The sequence below is a fragment of the Crocodylus siamensis genome, chromosome 1 (genome assembly GCF_052110815.1).
Source record: "Crocodylus siamensis isolate JL-2025a chromosome 1, ASM5211081v1, whole genome shotgun sequence".
NCBI lineage: Eukaryota > Metazoa > Chordata > Crocodylia > Crocodylidae > Crocodylus > Crocodylus siamensis.
Genome location: NC_143395.1, coordinates 317,891,996 through 317,906,728, shown reverse-complemented (window position 1 = coordinate 317,906,728; position 14,733 = coordinate 317,891,996). Strand labels below are relative to the sequence as shown.

At 43.9% G+C, this 14,733-nt stretch overlaps 1 protein-coding gene across 4 annotated transcripts in view; it reads left to right on the top strand.

The window, feature by feature from the left end:
- The window catches only part of CLYBL (citramalyl-CoA lyase), a 267,622-nt gene that overhangs the window by 102,103 nt on the left and 150,786 nt on the right, over nt 1-14,733 (top strand). The window lies entirely within an intron of this gene.

Sequence of the window (14,733 nt, the reverse complement as noted above, 5' to 3'; positions counted from 1 at the left end):
CAGAAGCTGGGTGCTGCTGATGTCTCATGGCTATTGCTGCCTGGGGTACCAGGCTGCCCTGGTACATCTTACCTTGCCTCAGGGCAGCATGAGGTTTCATAGCCTACAGCCTACTTTGTCAGATGTAGCCTATGAAAGCCCATGCCCCCGAACAAGTTAGTCTGTAAGGTGCCACTCTGCCAAGCCTTCAGAGTATCCTGTTGTTGACTGTCTCAAGGTAGTTTGATCATTGGACTCGCCTTAGGAACATGGCAAGGATGGAGTGAATACCCTGGGAGGACAGGGAGGTGTCATAGCTGAGATACTCACTCTCTCTTCAGTATCACCTCAATTCAGGTACAGCCTCCTGAGTGATTTGCAAGTCAGGCAGACAGTCAAGGAATGTGCAGAGTATATCAAAATGGTAATGAGACATACAAAAAACTAGAACTCTTGGTTCCAAAATGAAAGCCGTCTCCCTCTGGGTCCATGAGAGGGCCTTCCATCTGCAGCTGCTTCTGTGCAAAAATGAAGTTTATTTCCTACTTATGGGGACTCTTGTACCATCTGTACTTTTCCCAGGCCCTGATGAAGGGACTTTGATCCCAAAAGCTTGCAGAAAAGAACAGTTTTCTTGCTATTTCCCAGTTGGTCTAATAAAAGGTATCACTTTGGAACCAAGAGTTCTAGTTTTTTGTATGTCTTCTTGTCTCAGACCATCATGGCTGCCAAGTACACATCAAAATGGTAATGCACTGATAGGCCAGAGAAAGGAATAATTTCTAACTCTGTGCATCCATGTACTAGCTTCTAATTAGATGCTTCAATGAAGCATTTATATATAAACAAGTATGTTTTTGGAGAGTTTTTTGGATTTGTGTCCCCTGGCATGTATCCCCTCTGTCAGCTGAATGGACCAGCCACTGGACTGTTAGTGAATAAAAGCTCTTTGTTTTCTGTTTGGTTTGTTTTACTTGCTGATGAACCTACAGCAGTGGGACCTGAAGAAATGTCTTTGTAAGTTGTGTGTTTTTTGGATTGTAGTCATGTTGGTCTAAGGACATAGGCAGGCATAGGAGACACCCTATGTCTGAGGATGGTTGATTGTGCCCGAAAGCTTGCTAAGAACTTTTTTTCACCTGCTCAGTTGCTCTAATACAAGATGTCACATCCACCCAAAAAACCTTGCCAGCCTTGAAAGTTTCTACACCTGTGTTCCTAACTTTTTAGTGTTGAAATTTTAAGACGTTAGAGGCTAAGTGTCAAAAAGACCTTTGTGAATCTGGCCCAAAGTTTTGCAGCTCCTTTCTCCACATCAGTTAGAGAACCTGACTCTTTCTGGCTCAGTGACAATGAGCCAACAGTGTGCTTTTGTTGTGAAGAAGATTAATGGCATACTGCGCTGCATTAGTAGGGGTCTTGTCAGTGGATTGAGGGAAGTGATTCTTCCCCTTTCTTTAGCACTGGTGAGGCCACATCTGGAGCACTGTGTCCAGTTTTGAGCCCCCCACTACAGAAAGGATGTGGACAAATTGGAGAAAGTCCAGCAGAAGTCAGTTAAAATGGTTAGGGGGGTGGGGCAGATGATTTATGAGGAGAGGCTGAGGGACCTGGGTTTATTTAATCTGAAGAAGAGAAGACTGAAGGGGGATTTAATAGCAGCCTTCATCTGCCTAGTTTCAAAGAGGATGGAGCTAAACTTTTCTCAGTGGTGGCAGATGACAACAAAGAGCAATGGTCTCAAGTTGCAGCAAGGAAGATTTAGGTTAGATGCAAGGAAAAGCTTTCTCACCAGGAGGGTAGTAAAGCACCAGACCAGGTTACTCAGAGAGGTTGTGAACTCTCCGTCCTTGGAGGTTTTTAAGACCCATGGACAAAGTCTTGACTGGGATGATCTAGTTGGGGATGGTCCTTCTTTGAACAGGCGGGTTGGACTAAATGACCTCCTGAGGTCCCTTCCAGCCCTAATTTTCTAATGTTCTGTGACTGAAACATTTGTTCATATCCTGATTATTATTGATTTTGTTATCCATAAAGCATTTAAAAGTGTGCTAGCTATCATATGAGCACATGCAAAGTCATATTCTTACACAGAAGAGTTGAAAAGACAGGCAAGGTGGGGAATGGGAGAAGGGGAGCAAAGGTTCCCTGTCATAGATCATGTGATGATATAGGTTTGCTGTGTGACTTGTGGTGATTTTATAAAATAACTGCAGTTATTTTATAAAACAGTAGTTAATGTCTCAAAGAGCTAGGGTGGTGGAACATTTGCAAGAATAAAGAGAGGGGTATATTCCAGGGGGGAAGGAAATAGGGAAGAAATAGGAGGAAAGTTGCAGAGGGATACAATGGGAGGATTGAGGGTAGTAAGGGAGAAGAGCTGGGTGAGTCTTATAGAGGCTATGGGTGTTTAGTGGAGAACAAAATGTACAAAATGTAGCACTGGAGACCCTAGAAGCCCTTGGCTGCCTCTACTACCATCATCCATTTTTGTCTGTTGTGTGACTTCATCCTCCAGTCATCCAAATTGAATTTCTGTAGGTGTGTCACTATATCTTGTAGCCATCTTGGTTTTGATCATCCAGATGGTCTTCTCCCATACAGCACCCTGAGGAGCACATTCTTTGGATTGCTTCCATTCTTTCCCCATGGCTTAGCCAGTATCATGGAGTGGGGAACAAAGGGAAAGAGTTTAAACAAACATTTGAAGGGTTTCACCCTTCCCCTACCCCATGCAGTTTGCATCCCCTGTTAGGTAGTGTAAGTGAAGAAAGGAGAATTTAAAGGAACAAAAATAATGAACATTGATCTTAATGCAAGATAGTTGGCAGAACATGGGAAATGACCTAGCAATAATAATGAGCAGCAAGATAAAAAAACTGCAACAAAGTAGAGCAACTGGAATTCATAGATTCATAGATTCTTAGAGGTTTGGGTTGGAAGGGACCTTAGCAGATCATTGAGTCCAACCCTGTGCCCTGGGCAGGAAAGAGTGATGGGGTCAGATAGCCCCATCCAGGTGCATATCATGCCTCCTCTTAAAGACTCCCAAGGTAGGGGAGAGCTCTACCTCCCTTGGAAGCCCATTCTAGATTCTGGCAACCCTTACCATAAAGAAATTCTTCCTGATGTCTAACTTAAATCTGTTCTCCATCAGTTTGTGCCCGTTGTTCCTAGTTACTCCAAGGGGTGCCCTGGTACATAGAGCATCTCCTATTACTTGCTGTTCCCCGCTGATAAATTTATAGGCAGCCACAAGATCACCTCTCAGCATTCTCTTGCAGAGGGTGTAGAGATCCAGGACTCTCAATCTCTCCTCATAGGGCTTTGCCTGCAGGCCCCTAACCTTACGAGTGGCCCTCCTCTGAAGCCTCTCAAGGTTGTCCACATCCCTCTTGAAGTGTGGTACCCAAAACTGGACACAGTGCTCCAATTGCAGCCTGTCCAATGCTGCATAAAGGGGAAGGGACCTGTTTGTCATGCACCTGCTAATGCATCATAAAGTGTAGTAGTTATGTAGTTATTGCTATGAAAGCCACTGTATCATGAATGTCTTTCTATCAATGTATAATTACTTTTGCTTGCAAGACGTACATTACAACCCTCCCAAACAACAGTTTTTTTTAAAATCTACTGCAGCAGAAACAAACTTTATACAATGGGATAAGGAAGGCCTAAGGAAACCAGTTTGAGCAGGTTTGTCTGCAGAATGTGTTTGGAGCATTGGAAGGTTATTTGTAAGGCTGATTACAGCAGCCAGATTATACCACAGAACTTTGAAATGCTAAAAAACATGGTATTTTCTTATATACACAAGCACCCTTTTTTCTTTTAAAAAAAAAGTGGAAATTGGAGGGTAAGAGCGATTTCTGCTGCTTACCAGGCAAAACTGAAAGGTAATTCTGCACAAGATACAGAAAGAGCAGAACAATTAGCAGATTTGCCTCCCTAGCTGCTCCCATTCAGTTTCTTTCTTCAAAGAAATATTTTTCTTCTTTATTCTGCTTGATCGGGAATAGAGAATAGGGTGGAGTTGCATCTTTATAAGCTAGCTAAATCAGAGACATATAAGTTTTCTTAAGCAGCAGCTTACTTCATCAGCAGGGATGCGGGTTGTGCCTTCACCATGGAAAAATGCAGTAAAACCTGGATTTTCTCATTTTAAGGCCAAAAAAAAAGATTTTCTCCTTTAAAGGAGAAAAATGTGGGAAATGATGGGTCTCCCCTTGCAGGCTGACAGAGTTCCAGCCTTTCAAGGACTAGGAGGAGCAGGAGCAAGGTGATCAGGCAGGGGTCACCATGTGCATATGCACACATACACATGCACATGGCAGCCTGGCAAGCAGATCCTGCAGATATGTCTAGTGGGAGGGACCTGAGACCCCCCACAGTGAGGGCGGGAGGGAGTTGTGGAGGGCTGGAGCTGCTGCCCAGCTGGGACAGTGTGGCGGCTTGGGGCACAGGGCCAGAATGTGTGGCCACAGGGCCTGCGCGGGGAGCAGGACAGAGCCATGGGCAGCTCATCTGGGAAGCCTGGCTCCCTGCTACTGTGCACACTCCTGGGTGGGGAATGGGAAGCAGGTGCCCCCCAGATCTGTGAATAGGGATGGGGTGGGGACAGACTGCCTGCTGTGGGCTCAGTGCAGCAGGGCAGAATGGGGCGGGGAAGCTCGGTGCCACCACCACAAGCCCTGTGCTGCCATAGTGAGGTACCCCCCACTCACCTGGCAGCAGCAGACGTGGCGTTGTGGAGTGTTTCCTTCTCTGCTGCTGGGCGGGTAGGGGGCATCTCATGATGGTGGCACAGGCCTCCCAGCAGCAGCACCAAGGTTCCCCACCTAGCCCTGCTTTGTCCTGCTGAGCCAGGTCTCGCCCACTGAACAACAGAAGGGGAAGGCAGCAGGGTGGGGAACCCCAAGCCTGCAGTGCCCAGCCCGCATCTGTACCCCACCTCACTTCACAGGCTCTGCTCTGGCCATGCCACCCACCCGGGAGGAGGAGCCAGGCTCTGTGTTCTGGCTGCAGCAGCCACTGCCCTCCATGGGCAGCAACTGAGGTTCAGGCACTGCTGTGTAGAGCAGGGGGTCCTTTGCCCTGTAGTCCTGGCAGCTGGGGTTGCCCACCAGTAGGGCTGAGGAGGGTGGGGGGCTGTGGGTGGGTAGTGAGGGGCACCATCAAGGGCGGGGGGCTGTGGTTTGAGAATGAAGGGTAATGGCATGGGTAGGGCACCGGCATATCAGGACTGCTCAGTGCCACAAAGCAGCGGCGGGGGGAGCACAGCCACAGCTGGGCCCACATCTCGGTGAGCGAAGGGGGCAGGGGGAGCTCTGATTTTCCATGATAAAAAATCCAAAATCAAATGCCAAAAATGTATACGTATTTAAAATTTATTGTATTATAGTGATTGAGGCACTGGTAGTCTTCCAAATTGCTTTAAAATTGTAACTATATAAATAAAACGTGTTCAACTGATACATATATAAATAGTGGTGGGTGTTTCATTTTAATCACAGAAAAACATGGATTTGGGTATTTTAATCAGAAAATTTGCAATTTGTATCAGAGAAAACCAGGATCCCTGCATCAGATCTGATTGCGCAACCTCTGCTTCATCCACCTACTGTAAACAATCTGGAAATTGCATAGAACATATAGAGGCCCCAGTTGAAATGCAGAACACATTTATTCTAAGGAGCTCTAACCCAAATACTCTTCAATGTGGTTCAGTTTGGTCTGAGATTGCCTGCTTGGGGCTTTGGTGGGTTTTAGGCACCTAAGTCAGCAAAAAGCATTCTGGTATGATTCTACTCCAGCAGGCAGGAATCATGTTAGGTGCTTGGTGCCAGTAGTTTGCATCTCTGGGATCCCAAGGTATTTCTGTTTTGGCTGGTGTGATTGCCCAGAAGTGCACCGCTGTGAGTACCCAGCTACTCAGGCCTTTTCTCATTCCTCTGCCACTGCTAGCGGTGGGTCTGCCCACTTCTTGTCCCGTTAGAGCTTAGAGCTAAGTGCTCTGGGAAGTGGGGATATGTGGGTTCAGAGTGTGGACAGCGTAGACTCCGGGTTTCTTGCTTCCTGAACAAGCTAACCATAAGGCTGTTAAGTGGAAGGCTTGACTAACTGCCACGTAGTCTCCTGACCCCAGAAGCAAGGCAAGTTATAACAAATAAGTGAATGGAGGTGCTGAAATGTGGGCATTCATACTCACTTCTTTGCTTACTGTTTTGTATCCACTACTTTTAGGCTTTCTGAATTGCACTGGGGGAACATACCCTCTCCTCATCTAAGCTCCATCAAATGGTGTTTTAGTTACAGAATTGCAAGCTTTCTGGATTTTTTTGTATACTTGAGGAACGAGTATGTGTTAAAAAGTAAATGAGAAGGGCAAGAATTTATTGCGGTTATATCTTTTATTGGATCAGCTATGTAGTTGGGATAAGGTTAGACAAGCTTTCGAATGCAGGACATTCTTCATCAGGTCTCTGATCACAGGAAGCCAGGCACAGTTAATCACATAATTACTGCTTTGTTCCAAACACCTTTCGGTTTTAGTGGGGTTTCTTGGTTGGGGAAAACCAAAAGCACCCTTTTCATAGAAAGTCACTTCAGTTTTTGCATTTTCTATAGATGGAGAACAGTTAGATGCTTTCAATATGATGACCTTTGTTTTTTAGATTAAAGAAAACTGTCAAGAACAAAGACAAAGTCTTCAAGAGAAAGTGGAGTTAAATGAAGGACTTGGTCAGTAGCAGCAGTCATTTTTAATTATTTCCTTCATACAGGGAAGGGGAAGCAACTAAAGGCACAATGGAGAAGAAAGGACCTAGAGCTACAAGCACTACACTATTAAATGTGTTTCATTTGGAACACATCATTTGGAATCCTACTTTCAGGCCCTACTTTATGTCAACACACAAGCACTTCTCCAAACTGAAAATGAGTGGATAGGCTTCACTTCAGAACTTGTTAGTGCCACTTCTTGACTGTCCTGGTGGGTTTGCATTGAACAAGCAACCCAAACCAAAATTATTCCTCTGCTCTGTCACCATACCGTGAGGCTGAATGACTGACTTGCCTTTGCATCCTGTGTCTTTTTTCTATGCACCTTTGCAACAGGTGTAGGTTCACTTGCCTATCTTGAAACTTACCGAGGTGTAAAAAGTTGTAGACAATTACAGCAAGTTATTTCCAGTTAAAAATACCTAAACTGAAGAGTAAGAGTGGTGGTGTAGCCATGATGGTCCAGAAATGATGCAAGGTAAGGATCGCCTAGGGTGACCACAATGATGTGGTTGTGATAAAGTTAGGCATTCGAAAACTTGTCTAACTTTATCCCACCTACATAGTTGGTCCAATAAAAGATATCACTCTAAGAAATCCTGATCTGCAGTGTCATAGAGTTTAATGGTAAATTCTCTCGTTTAAAAATGACATGTACTTAAACATCTGGTTCTGTTAGTGTCCTGCCCACTGCTTTACCTTGAGAGCACCAGCAACACAACTAGCAATTACCAGCAGCAGCATCCTGTTAAAGGCAACATTGGATGCATGGAGAATTTACGTTTCTCTGAGAACCTATCTGTAGAGAGTTCACAGTGATAAACTGAAGAGCACTGGACTTCTTTGAGGGGTAAAGAAGTGGGAGGATAATGGAGTCATTTAACTGCCTCACATTGCTTGATGTATGAAGGTGGATTCATGAGTCGTTCCCATAACGTTTTGCTGGTGGTTTAATACACAGCATCATTACCAAGAGAAAAGGCTAAAGAACTCCAAAGGACAGGACACTGGGCTTGGGGGTTTTTTTCTTCTGTTTTTAAGAAAAGCATGTCTTTGATGAGATATAGCTGCAGGCTATCGTTTTACATTTTATGTCAGCTACCTTTTGTCAGAGACTCATTATTGATGCTGTACTCTGTTTTAATTCACACTTCTCTGCTAATCAATTACAGCGTTTATCCATTAATCAGGTATTCTGACAGGGTCAATAACTGCTTTTCAGTTTTGTGGGCTGCTGCATGTTATCAACCAAGTAGCAACAGTCAGTAGATTAGTAGTTTAAAACAGTACTATTTTCACAGGCTGGTGGACATCCGGAGGGGTAAACATTTAATGAGGCTTTTGGAGATTATCCTGTTGTTGGATTCCTTATCAAAAACCTAAACCATTGACAGATCTCTTTCATTGATGTGAATGTGTGTGTGTGTACATGCATGCACATGTATGTGTGGATGTGTCTTCCTGTCCAGCTGCCTGTCTGCCTGTCTGTGTAATCTCTATCCGTGTATATATATCTTGTATAATGTGCCCACTCGACTATATAATTTATAACAGATTTAGTCGTGGTAAATTATCACAGGAATTAAAGGTTTTTCATTTTAGCGAGTGGTGTAGATAACAGAGAGGGCAACATTTAATTGGACAGTTACAGTTTTGGTAGTTAAGTTACTGTCTATAATGATGGTAACAGGTTTCAATTATCTTTTTTATGACAGATGTACCAACATTTAATTGTTTCTCGTCAAGTGTGGAAAGAAAAGACACTTCTGTAGATTTTTCAATTCTTCGACATGTCACTTAGCTGTCTGCACCATTGTTTGAGCTCCTTTCTCTCATCCTTTTTGCAGCAATGAGTTGTGTCATTCCCTCATGATCAGCACTTTTGTTGTCTTTGTTTTTTGCTGTACCTCAGAAGTCCATCTTTTCTTTCATCTCCTTCCCATTCATGCATGAGGGAACAGTTGTGCTCTGTTGTGGGGATGTTCCGCTGGATTTCAAACAGTAGGGTTTCTTTTTATTCTCTTCTAAGTAGTACAATGGGGCTGAATGTCTGTTGCAGAATGCACACACTAATATGCCAGGTTATTTGGTTTCTAAGAAGTCAATAAAAATGCTACATTTAGGCTCAGTACTTGGCTTGCTTTTTTGTTGTTTGCCTTTCAGTCTTCAGTTATAAATCTGTTTGTTTGTTTCTGATTATAAAATATAATCCTCTATATTAAATCCAAGAGTGGAATCAACAAACACTTAGCAAAAAATGTTACTGGCGGTGGAGTATTTTCACACTAGCAGATTTGGCAGTCTGCATCATCCCTGATAAGGAAGTGAAAACTGCTGCCAGATCTAATTAATGGGGATTGTAACACGGAGAGAGAGAAAAAAAATGATATGATCATGAGTTGGTTTTGGCAAAACTTTCTTGGTTTTGGATGCTTAACAAGTCTTTGCATTGAGAAAAGGTAGCTTTAATAGATGAAGTTTTGCAGGATTTTGGAGGGGGTTTTTTTTGCTTGTGTGTACACTTGGTTAATAAACACTCATTCAAAAGCCATCACAACAGCAAAAGGCTAAAGACATAAAAAGCTAAAGATATCTTGAGACACTTTGTTCTCATATTCAGGAACAATCTTCAAAATCCTTCTTAATGAGGTCATAAAAGAAAAAAAATCGAACAAGTGGTACTTGTGTACCTCTCTAGGATGTGTCATTGAGGTCACTTGCCACTAGGTTATCCTATTTAAAAAGGGATTGGGATAGTTCAATCAAGCATTGCATTAAGAGAGGGACTTTGATTAATTCCTTCTCTTCTCTATTGTGCTATAGATAATTTCAGTAAATTTGTGATACTTTCTTCTTAGTCAATGTTGAGGCTTAACGTTCTTGATGCGTCATGCTGAGTATTAGCATTTATTGGGCCTATTTGGCTCTAGTAAAGAGGAGTGTAGACTGCAGACAGCCCTCTAATCTTTGACAAGTGAGGCCATTCTTTCAACATTACTGTTATCTCAGGTTATAGAGAGAAAGTGTTCTGTTACAGGTTTGCTGCGGGAACACATATTGAATATAAAGGAAGGGAAAGAATAAACAGTAAGTAGGTTAATGATTTATTGCAGATTTCTTTTGGAAAACAAGATCTGCTTTTATGTGGAAATCCACAGTCTGAACTTGTTTGGCTTGTGCTGCAATAGGGAAAAAGTAGTGAAATACAGACTGAAGCTGTGCTCCTTAACTTCTGATGTTGTGGGGTAACTGAACTGAAGCAGAGCAACTCCAGATCCAAGTGAGGTTTTATTGTTATTGTTTTTATCACTGTATCTTATTTTATATGTAGTTAACTATGGTTTATAAATTCCTTGTTTTGCTTAATTATAATTTTTTTAAAGTATATTTTTGACAATGTATAAAAAATGATGGATCTAAGAGAGCAAATGAGTGACTTAACAAAATGTATACTTTTATTAGGCATGGTTAAATATGCATTTTTATAATCTGTAGAATATGTCTTTTAAGCATTTAAAATTTATATATTTACCTTGTTCTCTACTTTCCTTTTCTCTTTCCATGCTCATTTTGAAAACGTGTGTAGTAGTTACTCGGGAGACCCAAAGCCTACTGGGTATACACATAGTTAGGCGCTCTTTAAAAAGTGGATTTTTGACTTGATAGACCGTAACGGCTCCCAGGGCGCCACTATGGTCATTGTGTAAATCCTTCTTAGTTTTCGGTTTACTCACTTGATATACCGTAATGGCTCTTAGGGCCGTTATGGTCTATTGTGTTAATCCAGCTGCTGCACATGCGCGTGAAACCTTTGTGCCTAAAAATCCTCAGGAAGTTTTGTTGGGAGAGTAGCGTGTGTACACAGTATTGCTTCCTTTCTGACTGAAAAGCACTAAAGCTTTTCCTTATTTTCTTATGGCAACAGCCAAAAACACTACAACACAGTGAAGACTAATGGGTTGTCAAGCATTAGATTTTAAAAATAGGCCCTTTTGAGTTATAAGCATTCAAAACATCACCCAAGCCCCTACATATAAAGAAAGATGCTAATAACTTTTTTTTAAAGCCACATTTATTTATTTTTTTTTAATTTACACCTAAGATGTTGTATGTCAAGCTTCTGCCCAGAGGGATTTTTTGACAGTCGAGTTACTGACCCTTGAAAACAGGCAGTTGTAAGTGAAAGGATGACACAGTTGTAACTATAGCAACACTATCAGTGTTGCTGTAATTATTAATTTTTTTAAATAGAAAAATTAAGACCTTTCTCTTCTAAAGAAACTTTTATTGAATACTAATAGTACCACTGTATAAAAACATTGTATATTTCATACGTTTCCTGCTCTGTTACAGCAATAATTAAAATACTTGGAAAAAGTATTGAAAAGGGAATGAAAGAACCAAATGTCATTTGCTAGTGTAGATAAAGTTCTTCTATTCAGGTACACAGGAACCCATTTTAATAATTGCTTTGTGCTATATAGGTCAAAATGAAAATTGTGTACATGTAACTTGCAATCAAGTGTGGTGCAATGAAAGACTAATATTTCTAAAGTTTGTCCCTCCAGTTATTTGGAATTAATTCTCCATTATGGAAGAATGGCTCAAGGTAAAGTAAACGCTCTAGCTTTTGCCATAAACAGTTTTATTGTCCTCCACGGAGATATTGCTGTAAATGGCTGGTGGGTGATTCTGTGACGATAAGCACTGTGAGGCACCGAACCTCCTGTGAACATATCTCATGCCCTCTACAAGACCATGAAAACTGGCCTATATGAAAACTATATAAACAATCAACAACCCTGCTGTATTAAACCTTGCTTTTACTAAACAACCCCATAGGCTTGTGGATACTTTGTGATGGTAAGATCCTAAGAAAGTATAGGAGCAGACCTGTTACTTTGCATACCAAAGTTTGTCTGTGGTATGTATCATTTTGGATCAATTGATAGAGTTCACAAGTAGCACATTAGAAAATGAAGCTATTTTTACTGTGGATAATTCCTAGTTTTTTGGAGACTGTTACCAAAAGCATTAGTCCTTTCATCAGTTTAGGATTTTTCAGAAAGTCTTGTGTCCATGGTAAGAAAAAAGAAGGCCATCACCTTTAGTGGGATCATTTGTGGAGCAAGCTGCTTGTCTTGGTCTGGACAGGCTATTAATGCTTTATTGGTTCAGTTTTATTTAAAATTTTTACATGCACTTTCTAGAAGAATAGTGACTGTTGTATATAAATTGGATCCTCCATATTTCAGGTGAGCACATCAGGTATTTATTTAATACAGTCATAAATGACAATAGCTCCCCCATTTTCTTATCTTTTGGAATGCCCAAAACATTGATACTATTATATTTAATTTAGTTCTCTAATTATTTCCACTCAACGGTCAGTTGCTAAGCTTCCCTTAGCCAGTTTTTCAGATAATAGTTTTTGGTTTTGCACAACCATCTGTCCTTCTATTAATTGTACTTTTTCCCTGGTTTCCACCCAACCCAGAATTCTATCAAAACGATTCTCTAGAGCAGTGGAGGCCAAGCTTTTTGGCAGGCATGCCACAAATTACCCCAAACTCTCCCTGAATGTCACTCCAATCCCCTTCTCCTGCCTGATATACTGCTCTGTTTTCTGCTCCCTGCCCTTTGCTCCCTCCCTAATCAGCTGCTCAGCTTTCTGCAGTGTCTGCAACTGTGCGTGCTGACTTGTAGCACACATGGTGCAGGTTGGCAACCCCTGTTTGTAAAGCATTCCAGTTGAAATTTCCTTTACCTCTTTATCTATTGTTCAAAATTGCTATGGCACAAACACCCAGCATCTTTACTGTTACTAGCCACTGAAACACTGTTACTAGCCACTGAAGAGGACTTCCGTGTTAGTGGTTCTGCATCATCAGAGGATATAGGGCAGGGGTAGGCAATTATTTTGGGTGGAGGGCCGCCTACCCAGTTTTGGCAGGCTGTTGAGGGCCACATGGGTAGCCCTGCCCCTTAACAGATGCCCCACCCCCTGGTCACCATCTTGGGACCAATGTCCCAGGGCCAGCACTGGTGGGGCCCAAAGCAGGGCACAGGCTGGCAGGGGTCTGTACAGCCGGGCTGGGCTGCACCAGCAGGGAGAGGGGGGAACTGGCCTGGCTCCATAGAGCTCCTGCCAGCTGGGACCCTGTGCTCCTGCCGCCCTGCTCTGGGCCCCACCCTGGTGTGGGCCCCATGCTCCCACTGATTCCCGCACCCGCTTACACCCAGTGCCCCCCAGCCCTGCAGTACAGGCGGGGGGCAGCACACAGCCCCGACCCCCTGCTTAGCCATGGGGCAAGTGAGGGGCTGCTTTTCCCCACACTCACCACCAGCTTGTAACCTGGCCCTGCCACCAGCCTGGGCTCTGCAGCAGCTCTGGGCTTACCTGTTGGCGGCAGCAGCTGCGGCCCCCCCACTTGCCACGCTGGGCAGTATTGGCTGCTGCTGCCTGCTTGGAGCTTGCACGCTGGGAAGCCCATAGGCAGTGATGGCAAACACTGCCTGGCACGGCAAGTGGAGGGGCCGCAGCTGCTGTCGCCATGCACAGCCCCAGCGGGTGAGACTGGAGCCAGCACAGGGCCCAGGCTGGCAGTGGGGCTGAGTTACAAGGTGGAGCTGAGCATGGCGGGGGAAAAAGTGGCCCCTCCCCCACCCCATGGCTGGCACTTCCTGCTGCAGCCACTGGCAGCCTGCGGGGCTCTCTGGAGCAGGCACAGGCAGCCCCAGGTGGGCTGCAAGTGGCTGCAGCATAGGGCACCGGCCATGGGGTAGGGGAGGGGACACTTTTCCTCCCCCACACTCAGCTTTTCCCCGGGCCACTTTTTTCCCCATGCTCCTTCCCTGCCCAGGGTCTTCCCCTGTCCTCCCCGCCCCCTTACCTGAGGTTCCGGTGCTGTTGGGGCCAGTCTCAGGCCAGAAGCCCCAGCTGGGGCTTCCGGCTTGGGGGGGCAGGGCCCCGCTGGCCCTGCTGTTGTGGGAGCCTGCTGGGCTTCCCCTGGGTCCTACTGCCCTTGGTTCCTCTCGTTTTTAACAGGAGCCAAGAGCAGATAAATATTAATTTTCTAAATGTTTTAGGGACCCCACGGGCTGGATAGAATGGCCTTGTGGGCTGGATTCGGCCCGTCGGCCATATCTTGCCCACCCCGATATAGGGGTACCTTTGGAAGCAACTTAAAAAACAACTATCTTTATTAGCTTTAGGCAGCATTCAGTACTGACAAAATCATGTTAGTGCCTTTATCAGTCAAAAGACTTGATTGTTAGCAGCAAATTAGTATGTAGAGCCCTCTCTAAGGACTGCCACTTTGATGAGGTGGAGAGGCTTGTATGGGCCAATGATTCTAAGAACAACACCATCAGGAGTCTAGTACTCCTGGTAGGATCACTCATGAAGGGAAGCTCAAAGGTGAGGTATCAGATGAAAAGCAGTGCAGCACAACACAAAGACTGATGAGGAGATCCAGTATAGGTTCCAATGTGCCAGCTCTGCCTTCAGAAGCCTGTATGATTGTGTGTTCAAAGATCATGACATCAGGACTCAAACAAAGCTCCTATTATATAATGCTGTGGTAACCCCAACTTTTCTTTATGGCTGTGAGGCTTGGGTGACCTACAGGAACCATATGAAAAGCCTAAAATGCCTTCACCAATGCTGTCTCCAGGAGATCCTTGGCATGAAGTAGGAGGATTGTTGCACAAATGCCAGTGCTAACTCCATTAGTATGGCATTGTTAATTATTCAATATCAGCTGTGATGGACAAGACATTGTGTGGGCATGCCTGATGTATATTTACCCAAACAACTCCCAACTCAGCCAAGGAAAAAGGACATGCAGGGCCCAGAGGAAATGTTTCAAGGACACCCTCAAGGTAAACATTAAGAAGTGTGGCATTGACACCACAAATTGGGAAAAACTAGCCTGGGACAAGGCTACATGGTGACACCTTGTGAGAGAAGGC